Source organism: Bubalus bubalis, chromosome 24 (assembly GCF_019923935.1).
Source record: "Bubalus bubalis isolate 160015118507 breed Murrah chromosome 24, NDDB_SH_1, whole genome shotgun sequence".
In the NCBI taxonomy this organism is placed as follows: Eukaryota; Metazoa; Chordata; class Mammalia; order Artiodactyla; family Bovidae; genus Bubalus; species Bubalus bubalis.
In genome coordinates this window covers 29,453,148-29,466,112 of record NC_059180.1, presented here as the reverse complement: position 1 = coordinate 29,466,112, position 12,965 = coordinate 29,453,148, and positions in this window count along the sequence as shown.

Sequence of the window (12,965 nt, the reverse complement as noted above, 5' to 3'; positions counted from 1 at the left end):
CTGAAACTCTGATATAAAGGCTCCTAGGAACACAGCCTCCAACCCCAACTATTGTCAATTCATGGTCAATGCTGCCCCATCAACTACCCCTCAAATTGCTCAGAAGGAAATCCCAGACATTATATCATTTCATCTTCAATGTTTCCAAGTATACTTCTAAAAGATAAGGACTCATCTTTTAAGATTATATGTAAATGTGTGTGTGTGTGTGTGTGTGTGTGCGTGTGTGCTCAGTCACTCAGTTGTGTCTGATGCTTTGCAACTCTTTGGGAAGCTATGAATAGCCTGCCAGGCTCCTCTGTCCATGGTATTTTTCCAGGCAAGAAATGCTGGAGTGGATTGCCATTTCCTCCAGTGTCACATGTAAGTAGTCAATAAGAATATCTTAATGTTATCGAAATTCAGTCTCCATTCAAATTTCTGATTGTCTAATAAAAGTAACACATTGTCGACTTAAAAAATAAACGTACTGTTAACTCAGTGGCGCTTGCCACCTGCCTCTGTGGGGACTGAATCCTGTGCTGCTGCAGCTATTGACCTTCGACACACCCTGAAGGGGGTTCAGGTGGAGAACAGGAAGGAGGCACTCTGTGCTTCAGGAAAACTAGTGGAACAGGTCTTCAGATAGACATTTTCAGGAGCCCATTTTATGAGCCCAATCCTTCCATCTTCCCATACCTAAAGAAGCACTCACTAAATCCCTTTGTGGTGACATCAGTTCCTCATGACTAGCAGCAAACCTTTTGTAAAGATAAATGTTTGATTGCATAAACTCCCCCTTCACCAAAATCATATATATCCTGACCACCCCCCTACACACACACACACACACACACACACTTGTTTGGAGCAGTTTCTCAGAGCTATCTGAGGTGCTCTCTCCCTGGCTACAGTCCTCACTTTGCCCCAAACAAAACTTAACTTGCAACCCTCATGTTGTACACTTTTTTTAGTTAACAACATCTCAGCAGTTGTGTTTTTTAACAGATACAATTAATTAAGGTCCACACACTGCTTCTAAGTCTCTTTTATATATATATTTCTTACATTGATTCTATTTGTATGTCTTTTAGCCCAAGGTTGCATTTTCCTGAAAGAAATTAAGTCCAACATGTCATGCTAGATGCCCTGTACTTCCTCCAAAGCATTTTTGTTACAGTCTGAGGAATGACCACGGATTGGATTTGTCATTTTTCAGTTGCTCAATCCAACTCTTTGTGACCCCATGGACTGAAGCACACCAGGCTCCCCTGTCCTTCACTGTCTCCAAGTCTGCTCAGACTCATGTCCATTGAGTCAGTGATGCTGTCTATCCATCTCATCCTCTGCTGCTCCCTTCTCCTTTTGCCTTCAGTCTTTCCCAGCATCAAGGTGTTTTCCAATGAGTTGGAACTGCAGCCTCAGCAACAGTCCTTCCAATGAATGTTCAGGGATGATTTCCTTTAGGATTGACTGGTCCAATCTCTTTGCTGTCTAAGGGGCTCTCAAGAGTCTTCTCCAACTTCACAATTTGAAAGCATCAACAGGGCTCAGCCTTCTGTATGGTCCAATTCTCACATCCATATATAACTACTGGAAAAATCATAGCTTTAACTATATGGACCTTTGTCATCAAAATTATGGAATTGTTGGGGCCACTGGGAGGAGGGCAAGAGGTATTCCATCTTGAAACTGTCAGCTGTCTTAAGGCAGGATGTGAACTGGGCCTGAACCTTGTTAACCATCGTTAAAGAAAAACCAGAAAACCCCTTCCTCAAAGATGACAAAGACTGGAAGTAAAGGTCAGGTTGTCTCAGATAGGTTAACAATAGTGCCAGCATCTGCATGTTGTAAGTGTTAATTCTTCTGCACCTGCATGTTGAACTCATTACTAACGTGTAACCAGTCATGCGGGGGTGGGGGTATAAAACCAAGTTCTCTGAAATCATCGGAGTCCTTGCTGGGAACCTATTCCCCTTGGACCCGCCAGTGTAATAAACTGTACTCCACTGTCTTGAGTGTCCTCTGAGGAGTGTTTTGTGACTCCAGATTCTACAACAGAATCATGGTCTTAATAGCCAGTCACCTGTTCACAACTGGTTACACAAATCAAATGTCATCGCACAAAATCATCAATCATTTGCCTTCAAGTCTTCAGGTATTTAAAAAAGAAAAATTCACCTGCCTGTGCAAGTCATCGTACTCCTAAGAATTCATCTTAATAAAATAGTCAGAGATACAAAGATGCCTGATGAAGGATTGCCTGGCTGCATTATTTCTAATGGTACAATATCAAAAATAACCAAAGCATTCAACAACAAGGAAATGATAACATTCGTTACAATCTGTTCTGTTCAGTCATTAAGTCATGTCCAAAGCTTTGTGACCCCATAGACTTCAGCATGCCAGCCTATATTATATGATGGTTGAAAACCATGGTTTTTAATATTCCTGTAGCGGTAAGTCAAGGTTCTTGACAAAATTTTAAACAAGAAGCAAAATCCAAAACTGTATGCACCTACAATTCTGTGAATGTCTGGGTGGAAAGCAATAAAAAGTCTCATTGTTATCTCTAGACATGGAGCTATGTGGCTTTCACTTAAATATTTACTTTTCTGTAAACTTTCCAGATTTTCTTTAATGTGGTGCTCTACTTGTTAAATCAGAACAACAAAAATATTATTAATGTTATAAAGATTTCCAGCTCTCCCCCTTTATTCTGGTCTTCTCTTTTATGTCTCTTTTTGTTCCTGCCCTTTCAACCCTCCTTCTTGCTTCCTTCCTCTGTCTGGTAAATTTATCAAGCATTACATCATCCCATTAATCTTGTTCAGGGCCGGAAGGGCTGCCATTCCTGGCCCTGGAGGTCAACAGCATCATGTCTTCACAAACCCAACACGGAGTTAAGGGCAATGACTCCAAATTTCACCCCACCCCCACTCCCCGCCTAATGGGCTAAAACCATGCACCCATCTTCTTTTTCTTTTTTTTTATAATATTTACTTATTTGGCTGCACTGGGTCTTAGTCGGGGCATGAAAACTCTTAGTTGCGGCATGTGGGATCCAGTTCCCAGACCAGAGATCAAAGTCCGGCCTCCTAGATTGAGAGTGTGGCATCTTAGCCACATGGGGGCCACCAACGAAGTCCTCATGTGCTCATGTTCTGCCATCTGCTCTCCTTTCTTGTGTATGTGTTAGTCACTCAGTTATGTCCAACTCTCTGTGACCCCATGGACTGTAGCCCTCCAGGCTCCTCTGTCCATGGGATTCTCCAAGCAAGAATACTGGAGTGGGTTGCCATGCCCTCCTCCAGGGGATCTTCCCTGGGATTAAGCCCGCATCTCCTGCATGGCAGGCAGATTCTTTACCATCTCAGCCACCAGGGGAGCATGACAATCAGTATGGGAAAGCTCCAGCAAGGGCTCACAATTGTTTCTGTGGGAAAACTAGAAACGAAAGTCCAGTAAGAGGTGGTGGGCTACATAAACCCATAATCGTATCACAGAAAAACAGAGAACAACAAGGAAGGAGCCTGAGAGTGGAGGGGGCTCATGGTCGGCTACTCTCACCCCCCACATTTGTCCCCAGCTCCTCCATCACTCCCCCTCTCTACTGGTCCTGGTGAACCTCCTCACAGTTCCTGCAACAAGCTGGGTGCCCTGGGGACTCAGGCGGCTTCATCTGCATGGCAATGCTCCTCTCTCTTCCCTTCTCCAAGGCTTCCCTCAGAAATCTCCTTGTTCACAAGACACCCGTATAACATGTCAACTTCCCCCAACACCCTCAACCTGCATAATGGGGAGGGGGAAATTTCCCCCTCTATTCCTCTTGAGGCTGGATTAATAGCAAAATTCACACCAAAGAGATTAATGGGAGAAATGAAACAAGGCTTAATTTATGAGTCCAGAGGTTTCATGGAAATGGTACCTAAGCAGTGAACAAGGCAGGCAACTTTTACACTTTTTAGACAAGGAAACAATAAATCTGTGAGGAACTGACAGAACAAAGAAACTTAAACTTTGAGTGCTTTTTCTTTTTTCGGCCACACTATGCACCCTGTGGGATTTTAGTTCCCTGACCGGGATGGAACCCATGCCCTTTGCACTGGGAGTGTGGAATCTTAACCACGGGACCACCAGGAGGCCCTGTTTGGGTGCTTAATTATTAATAGTTAAGAAGTCTAAATGGGCTTCCTGGCTGGCTCAGCGGTAAAGAATCCGCCTGCCAAGGCAGGAGACTTAAGAGACACAGGTTCGATCCCTGAGTTGGGAAGATACCCTGGAGAAGGAAATAGCAACCCACTCCAGTATTCTTGCCTGGAGAATCCCATGGACAGAGGAGCCTGGCAGGCTACAGTCCATAGGGTCACAAAGAGTTGGACACGACTGAAGTGACTGAGTGCGCATGAAAGAAGTCTAAACAGAGTCTGGGCTTGAGGTAGTAAATTTCTTAAGGAACAGGATTTGTTTATACTGCTTCTCTGCCTGAATTCCCCATCTCTGATGATAAAGAGTCCTTCTCCCTCCCAACGCAGAGAGGGCACCTTTCACAGGAGAGATTCATTTCCTGCTTTCACAGAGACAGAGAGGAGGGTCAGAGGGTCCCTCTTGCAACAGGCATTTCTTAAGCAACATTAATTCAAAATAATCAATATGCCCTTGAGCCATATTTTGAACCAGTCTGCTCTGGGCCCCAGCACATAGATGCATTCTTCATATCTCTCTTCCTCCATTTCTGTTTTCTCTTCAATGTTTATTATTTGACAAATAACATATTTTAATCATTTGTTTTATTATCCTTTGGGGCACTTAAAAACAAGAGGCTTGACAGCAGGAATTTTTGTTGCTGATGTATGCCCAATACCTAGAACAGTGGCTGGCATGTAGTAGCTGCTCAATACCTATTTTTGAATAGATTCATGAATAATGTACTATTAAGTGAAAAAATAAAAACCAGATTATGATACAACACCAGACAATTCAATCTTGTGTATGGGCAGGTACATGGAAAAGAGACTGAAATGATACATATGGAAGTTCAACACCAGGTAAGGCAAATGGTGATTTTTAAACATTTTTATTGGAGTATAGTGCTTTACAATGTTGTATTAGTTTCTACAGTACAGCAAAGTGAAACAGCTATACATATATTGCCTCTCTTTCAGCTTTCCTTCCCATCCAGGTCACCACAGTATGTTGAATAGAGTTCCCTGAGCTACACAGTAGGTTCTCATTAGTTATCTATTTTACACATGTATCAGTAGGGACTTCCCTGGTGGTCCAGTGGTTAAGATTCCACGCTCCCAACGCACGGGGCCTGGGTTCAATTCCAGGTTTGGGAACTAGATTCCACGTGTTGCAACTAAAGATCCTGCATGCTGCAAACTAAGACTTGGCCCAAAGAAGTAAAAAAGAAAGAAAGAAAGAAAAAAAAGAAAGAAATGTTGAATAATGGGTGATTTTTACTTTCTCTTATTATTCATCTGTAATTCTTAAGTCTCCTGCAATGAATATAAACTGAGCAGGACCCTATGGGACCTTCCTGGGGCAGGCCCTTTCCCCACATCCTCTGTTTGAATGCCTAGATAACAATCTCTAATGCACATTTCCTGAGTTGTTTTACAGATGTGAAATCTCCCCCTCACTCACCCCCCCCAACGCCCCCCCTACACACACACACAAAAAAAGAAGATATTAACTACTTTAGGACTATGAGCATGTAGCCCAGTGGGCCTCCTGAAGCTTAAGGACTGATAATGTTAACGCCTGTGACTCCACCCTGTTACCTCACCATCAGCCAGAGAACTGTGAACAAGTTGATCACAGACCCTGGGATGCCCCTCCCTCACCTGGCCTTTAAAAATGCTTTGCTGAAACTGATCGAGAGTTCAGGGTTTGGGGGGACACAAGCTACTGTTTCTCCTTGAATGGCCCGGCAATAAACTTTGCTCTGCTCTAACACTGATGTTTTGGTTTGTCTGGCACACTAACTTGGGGTTGCTAACATGAACAAGGACTACTTTCACAGCAAAGCATCCAGTGAGTTGTTTCTTGAAAGAGAATTAATTGGAGGCCATTACTTTGGCCAGGTGGCCACAGGGAACTTCTTGGAGAAGATTCTCTCGACATCATCTCTGAACTCAAGTGGGCAGGTTTCAGGTTCATAGGCATCCACTACCCTGGAGAGACGAGCAATGGGACCCTCTTGTGTGCTGGCAAGTGCTGTCTTTTCCAATACCCTTCACCTGGCAGCTATGGTGGGTGTGGGCAAATTTTTCAAGGGGACCATGAGTGTTTGGAAAGAGAAGGATGAAGAGTGACTCCTCTGAAGATGATGACAACAGATGGGCTAACTCCTGCCTTATCAATATACAAGAAATGTCAGAGCCATCATGACTTTGGGCCTCCAAATATGAATGAGGGTCCCAAAACTGCGATCCAGTGGATGCTGTGACTTAGCAGTAGCAGCAGCAGCAGCAGCCAAGATGCATATGAAAGGAATAAATTCAGTGAGCCCAGAGGCTTGCATCTTCCCATACATAAGTTAAATTCCTTAACTTGCCACCTGATCTTTGATATTCAGATGGCCTGTTCCCTTTGTTGCAAACCTGTATATAGCCTGACTTCCCCTCCTGCCTTCTTGGAACAGTTTTCTCAGAGCTACTGAGATGCTGTCTTCTAGGCTCAGAGTCCCAAACATTCCCACCAAATAAAAATAACTCTCAACTTTCAGGTTGTGTGTACTTATCCGGTTGACAATGGTGACTTTCCAGAAACAGACACCAAGCCTGCAGAGGGGATGCTCAACTTGAGGGCTGGTGAACCACTGACAGGGCTTCAGCATCAGACCTGGGGGAGATGGTTTTAGTCCAGCAATGGAAACAATCACCAAGCTGAGGGTAAAAGAGATAGGTAGTGGGAGACCATGCTGTAGGCCAAGCAGGACCTTCAGGAATAAACAAAAGATGCACCAAGCTGGTGGGCTAGTTTCCAAATCGCTAATTCTCCCTCTGCCTACATTTGGAAACCAAAGTACCCTCTTTAAATCCAGCAGCCTCCCCGTGGGGTTCATGTACAATCTGGGAAGGGGTTAGATGTCTCAGGAAATGATCCTGGATTGGTATGGAGTATGAAAGGTAACTAAAAAATTAAGAGGGGAAGCTACTCCAGTCTGGAGACACAACTCAGTCCACACATTTTAAAATTAATTAATGAAAATATCTCATAGGCAAGTAAATAAATAATATATGAATAAAATATATAATAAATGAATAGGTTAGTATACAAATGAACAAGTAAATAACAAACAAGTAAATAAATAGGTTGTTTGGAAAGAGAGAGGAAGGAAGAAACATGCTCTTTGAATCTCTGAAGCATTACAAGCAGGATTTTGATTAAAGGGAGTTCTGTTTCCAGAATATTATGCTTGAGTTCACATCATGAAAAAAATCAAGATTTGCTTCCATCCCACAGTGTGGAGACAGATCTCTATTGCAGTACTGCTGCACCCATCAGCATCCTTCATCATCCTCCTTCTGTGGAGGTTTATCATCGTTCTAGTTATTCTATTAGTCACTCTGCTATTAGGAGGGCAAGAGCCCTCTCATTTTTATGTTGCTGGATCATATCTTTCAGCTGAAAAACACTGTTAAAGAACAATAGTATAAATCCAGGGATCAACCACTTAGCAGTTATCTCTCATGCGATGCTAATGAGAAGTCATCACTTCCGAATATGGCTGCATTGAGTGACTTATGATAACTCTGTATAACTTTTCTGCAAGGATTTTAATTGCAATCTCAAAGATGTTAAATGAAAACACTGAACACATGTTTATGGCCTATTTGATGAAGCCAGCACAGGGCTTGTACAGAAATAGAACTGAAAGAGAGTACTTTGGGTGAAGATAGTGGAAGAGAAAGGAGTATGTATTAGTCACAGTTCTCAAGGGGGAGGGAACTGATGAGGCATAGAGATATATAGAGATTTATTATAATAAACTGACTCATGTGATTATGAGGCTGACAGACCTCAAGATCTGCAGTTGGCAAGCTGGAGACCTAGGAAGAACTAAAGCTGTGAGTACCAATACAGACATAAGACAAGCCAGTGCTTCAGTTCAAGTGTGCAAGGAGGAAATAAATGATGTCCCAGCTCAAAGGCAGTCAAGCAGGAGGACTGTCCTCTTACTCACAGAAAGGTTAGCCTTTGTGTGCCATTCAGATCTTTTACTGATTGGATGAGGCCCACCCACATTTAGGTAGTGCAATCTGCTTTATTCAGTTACAAATTAAATGTTAATTCCATCCAAAAACACACTCACAGACATACCCAAAATAATGTTTGACCAAATGTTTAGGAAATTCCATGGCCCATTCAAGTTGACACAAAATTAACTATGATGGGTTGTTTAGTGAAATTACCCAGGGAACTGAGTGACATCCATTGTCTGCAGTCATGCGGGAAATGAGGTTCAGTGTCAACCTCAAGTCGAAAATTACTCTTCCCTTCAACTGGAGAAATGTTAATTAGCTTAAAATGCAAGGCACATAAAACAATGGTCAACATCATTAGTTACCATCCACTTGAATGACTAAAACAGAAAGAACTGAACATACTAAGTGCTGGTGAGGATGCCAAGCCTCTGAAGGTCAAAGAAATGCAAAATGGGACAGACACTTGGGAAAATGGCTTGGCAAATCCTATAAATATTCACTTACTTGATGATTCAGCAATTCTACTCTTATTCACACAAAAGTAAATAAGATCATTACGTCCCACAAAGAATTCTTATAAAAGAATTTTAATTGCAGCTTGATTCATAATAGTTAAAAAGTGGAAACATTTCAAATGTTCATCAATACAAGAATGAGATAAATAAACCACAAAATATTCATAATAATGGGCTACTAATGGGCAATAAAAAGGAATGAACTTCTAACCCATGCAACAAGAATCAAACCCCACAGACAGAAGACTGAGCAAAAGATGTTCAAAGACATATAAAACTAATCTATAAAGATAGAAAGCAAGGCTTTCCTGGTGGCTCAGTGGTAAATAATCTGCCCAGGAACTACAACTGCTGAAGCCCATGCACCCTAGAGCCCATGCTCTGCAACAAAAGAAACCACACAATGAGAAGCCCGAGCTCCGTAACAAATAATAGTCCCCACTCAGTAGAACAAAGAAAAGCCGCACAACAACGAAGACCCAGCACAGCCAAAAATAAATACATTAAGTATAATTATTTTCTTAAAAAAATAGAACACATAACAGTTGCCTTTGAAGAGAAGGGAGACTGACTGAAGATGGGTATGTAGGGCCTTTCTAGGGTGATGAAAATGCTCAATATTTTGATAGGGGTTTGGATGATATAGCTATAAACATACGTCAAACTCAAGGGGAAAAAAGGGCAAGTCCAAAAATTGGGATGAGACTAAAGAGCTATGGAAATGAACCAGAAGAAAAAACCGAAAACTTCCTTGGGCAAATATTGCAGGCATTTTGCAGAGTGAATTAAAGGGAAGCCGGGTCTCCGGGAATACGGCTGATAAGTCCTTTCTGAAAAATCTAACTCTGGCAAACTGCCAAAGCAGAGACTGAGAGTGAAGGTCCAGAAACAAACACAAAGCGCTATCCCAGTACAGACCAGGAGGTCTGAGAAGAGCCTGAGAAATGCAAACGGGATCAGCAGAGCGTGCCCAGAAGGGCAAGCTCCAAACTAACAAGAGTAAACTCTACTCTTTTAGCCACATCAGACTAATTGTCTTGGTAATCCCTCTATACTTCCTTTCGTGATTGTTGTAAATATTTGACCTGAACTAATCCTACAGCAAACTCTATTAAGTTCTCATTCTGTGGGGTGAATTCAGTCATTCTCAGTTCATCTTAAGGTTCTCTTCACTAAATCTTGAGTCAAACAGAAATAAGAGCTCATAGTCACTAAGGACTTATCAGATGCCAGGCAATGTGCAATACTCAACATGCATTGTATTCATTTAATCTTGCTTCAACCATGAAGTAGACATTGAAAATGGAATTCCTATTTTATGGATGAAGAAACTGAGGCTTTAATGGGGTAAAAACATGCCTGAAGTTACTGAGCTAGGAAGGGAGAGGCAACTCAGAGGTATCTAACAACAGTACCTCCTTCTAGGAGTTTTTCAAAGTGAATGAATAATATCCAAGCTTTGTAGAATTAGGGAGACTCTTGAAATCCTTACATTATGTGTGAATGTCCAGGAAACAGCCAAGGTTGAAAAAGATGTATATTCTACCCACAAGTCCACTAATTAATTCATTTGTTCAACAAACATTTAAGCATCTACTGTGTGCTACACATTTCTTGCCACCAGAAAAAATAGAACTGAGAGCCAAAAACTATGCTACTACATTGACAACACCCTACTCCAAAATGCACTCATAAGGAAGTCAGACAGAGAAAGACAAGTATCATATGATATCACTTACATGTGGAATCTAAAAACAATGATATAAATGAATTTACATGCAAAACAGAAACAGACTCATAGTTACTTTAAAAACAAACTTATGGTTACCAAAGGGGAAAAGTGGGAGAGATAAATTAGGATTAATATATACACACTAGTATATACAAAATAGATAATCAAGAGAATCAACAAGGACCTACTATATAGCAAAGGGAACTCTACTCAATATTTTGTAATAAATGGGGAAAGAATCTGAAAAAGAATACGTGTGTGTGTGTGTGTGTGTGTTAGTTGCTCAGTCGTGTCTGACTCTTTGCAACCCCATGGACTATAATAGCCAGCCAGGCTCCTCAGTGCATGGAATTCTCCAGGCAAGAATACTGGAGTGGATTGCCATTTCCTTCTCCAGGGGATCTTCCCAACCCAGGGATTGAACCCCAGTCTCCTGCACTGCAGGCAGATTCTTTACCATCTGAGCCACCAGGGGAGCCCGTATATATGTAAATATATATATATATATATATATATATATATATATATATCAGAATCACTTTACTGTACACCTGAAGCTAATGTAACATTGTAAATCAACTATACTTCAATATAAATTTTTAAATGTACTCATAGACAACAAAGCAGAAAACTATAAGCTGATGTCCGATATCCCTTTAAGACGTGTGGAAACTCAAATGTAGAGTCAGTGGAGCATCAGTGAAAAGGCTGCAGAATAGGCAATCTAGTCTAAGGCTGAACATCTCGTACCTACTCAAAGGCTGCTTCTGCTTCCTGAACAGTTTCATCAGCCCCTATGATTACTTTGTAATGTAGAAATTGATCATTAATCAATGTTGTCTAAGCAACACACATAGAATAATAAATCAAGACAGACTCCTCCACCACAAAGCTCTGGGAAATTGCTGGCATATTAGCATTGACCGATTGCTGAGACATCGCTCTCCTGGGCTGAAGGGGGATTCAGGATGGATGACAACAGGATGCAAAAACAGATACTACAGGATGAGCAGAATTGATGAGACTGCACAGAGGGAATGTAGAATAAATGCCCCAGGAATAGCAGCGTCACAGACTGAAGCGGAAAGAGCGGGCCTGAGTTTCAGCTATGCTAACACTAGCTCTGTGCGTCTCGCTTGCCCTCTCCAGGATCAGTTTCCTCATTTGTAAAGTGAGGTTAAGTAACTCCTGCAGGGAGGGGACATGGGTGTACCTACGGCTGATTCTTGTTGATGTTTGACAGAAAACAACAAAATTCTGTAAAGCAATTATTCTTCAATTAAAAAATAAAGTGGCAAAAGAAACTAAAAAAAAAACCTAGCCTAAAAAAATTTTTAAATAACTCCTGCAATGCCAAACTCACAAAGGTATTGTTAAATGGCTGTGAAATTGTCGTGTCAAATGGTAAAGCATAAAAAGTGAGATGTCTGGACTTCCCTGGTGGCCCAGGGGTTGAGAGTCCACCTGCCAATGCAAGCGACATGGGTTTGATCCCTGGTCCAGGAAGATTCCACACGCCACGGGACAAGGATACCAGTGTGCGACAACTACTGAACCCATGAGCCCAAGAGCGAAAACTACGGAGCCTGAGTACTGCAACTACTGATGCCCGTGCTCACCTAAAGAGACTGTGCTCCACAAAGAGCAGCCACTGCAGTGAGAAGCCCTCGCACTGTGACTAGAGAGGAAGCTCTCACAACTAGAGAAAGCCCATGCACAGCAATGAAGACTCAATGGCAGCCATAAATAAATAGATATTCTAACAAGTGAGGTATTTGGCTTTGGGGGTGCTCTTTTCTATCCAAAAAAAATTGATCCAATTAAATATTGTGAGGTAGGTAGTATCAGAACACCCCAACTTCAGGAATGGTAACTGAATCTGATCCCTTTGCTTGCATCCAAGATTTCTGCCTCTTTTTGCTTTTGCTTAAGCAGAGCAGCTGGAAAATAGCAGGAGGGATAACACAAGGGAAGGAAAACATGCTCTGCCTGCAGGCAAAGACCATACACCAGGAAGCAGATCTTCATCATTCCCAGTAACCAGATAAGCTACTCCTCCTCCCACAGGGAAGAGCATCTGAGCAATGGCAACAAGGATGCAAGCTTCCTCCTCAGAATGTTCTCCAAGGGGCTTGAGTATTGGCAAAAATTCCAATTTTTATATCAACAGTCAGGTGACAGACTGCACCAATAGACGTTCACAACTCACTTCTTCCATCTCTTGCCATGTCCTGCTACAGAGCCTTGGAAACATTAGTCACTTGATTTCACAGACTCTCTTGCAGTGAGAGATGGTCTCGTGACATGATTCAAACACCACTGGAAAGGCACCCAGTAGAGCTTCTGGGAAACATATTGTTTTTATAACCAAAAAGTATACAAGAAGCTGACCTTGAATATTATATGGCTGGAGCAGAAGTCACCTTATGATCATGAAGAAAAATGTAAGAGAATTGCAAAAATATCAAGTGTGACATTATTGAGCCACTAAACCCTTGCTAGTAACTGCTTCCTGTAGAGAGT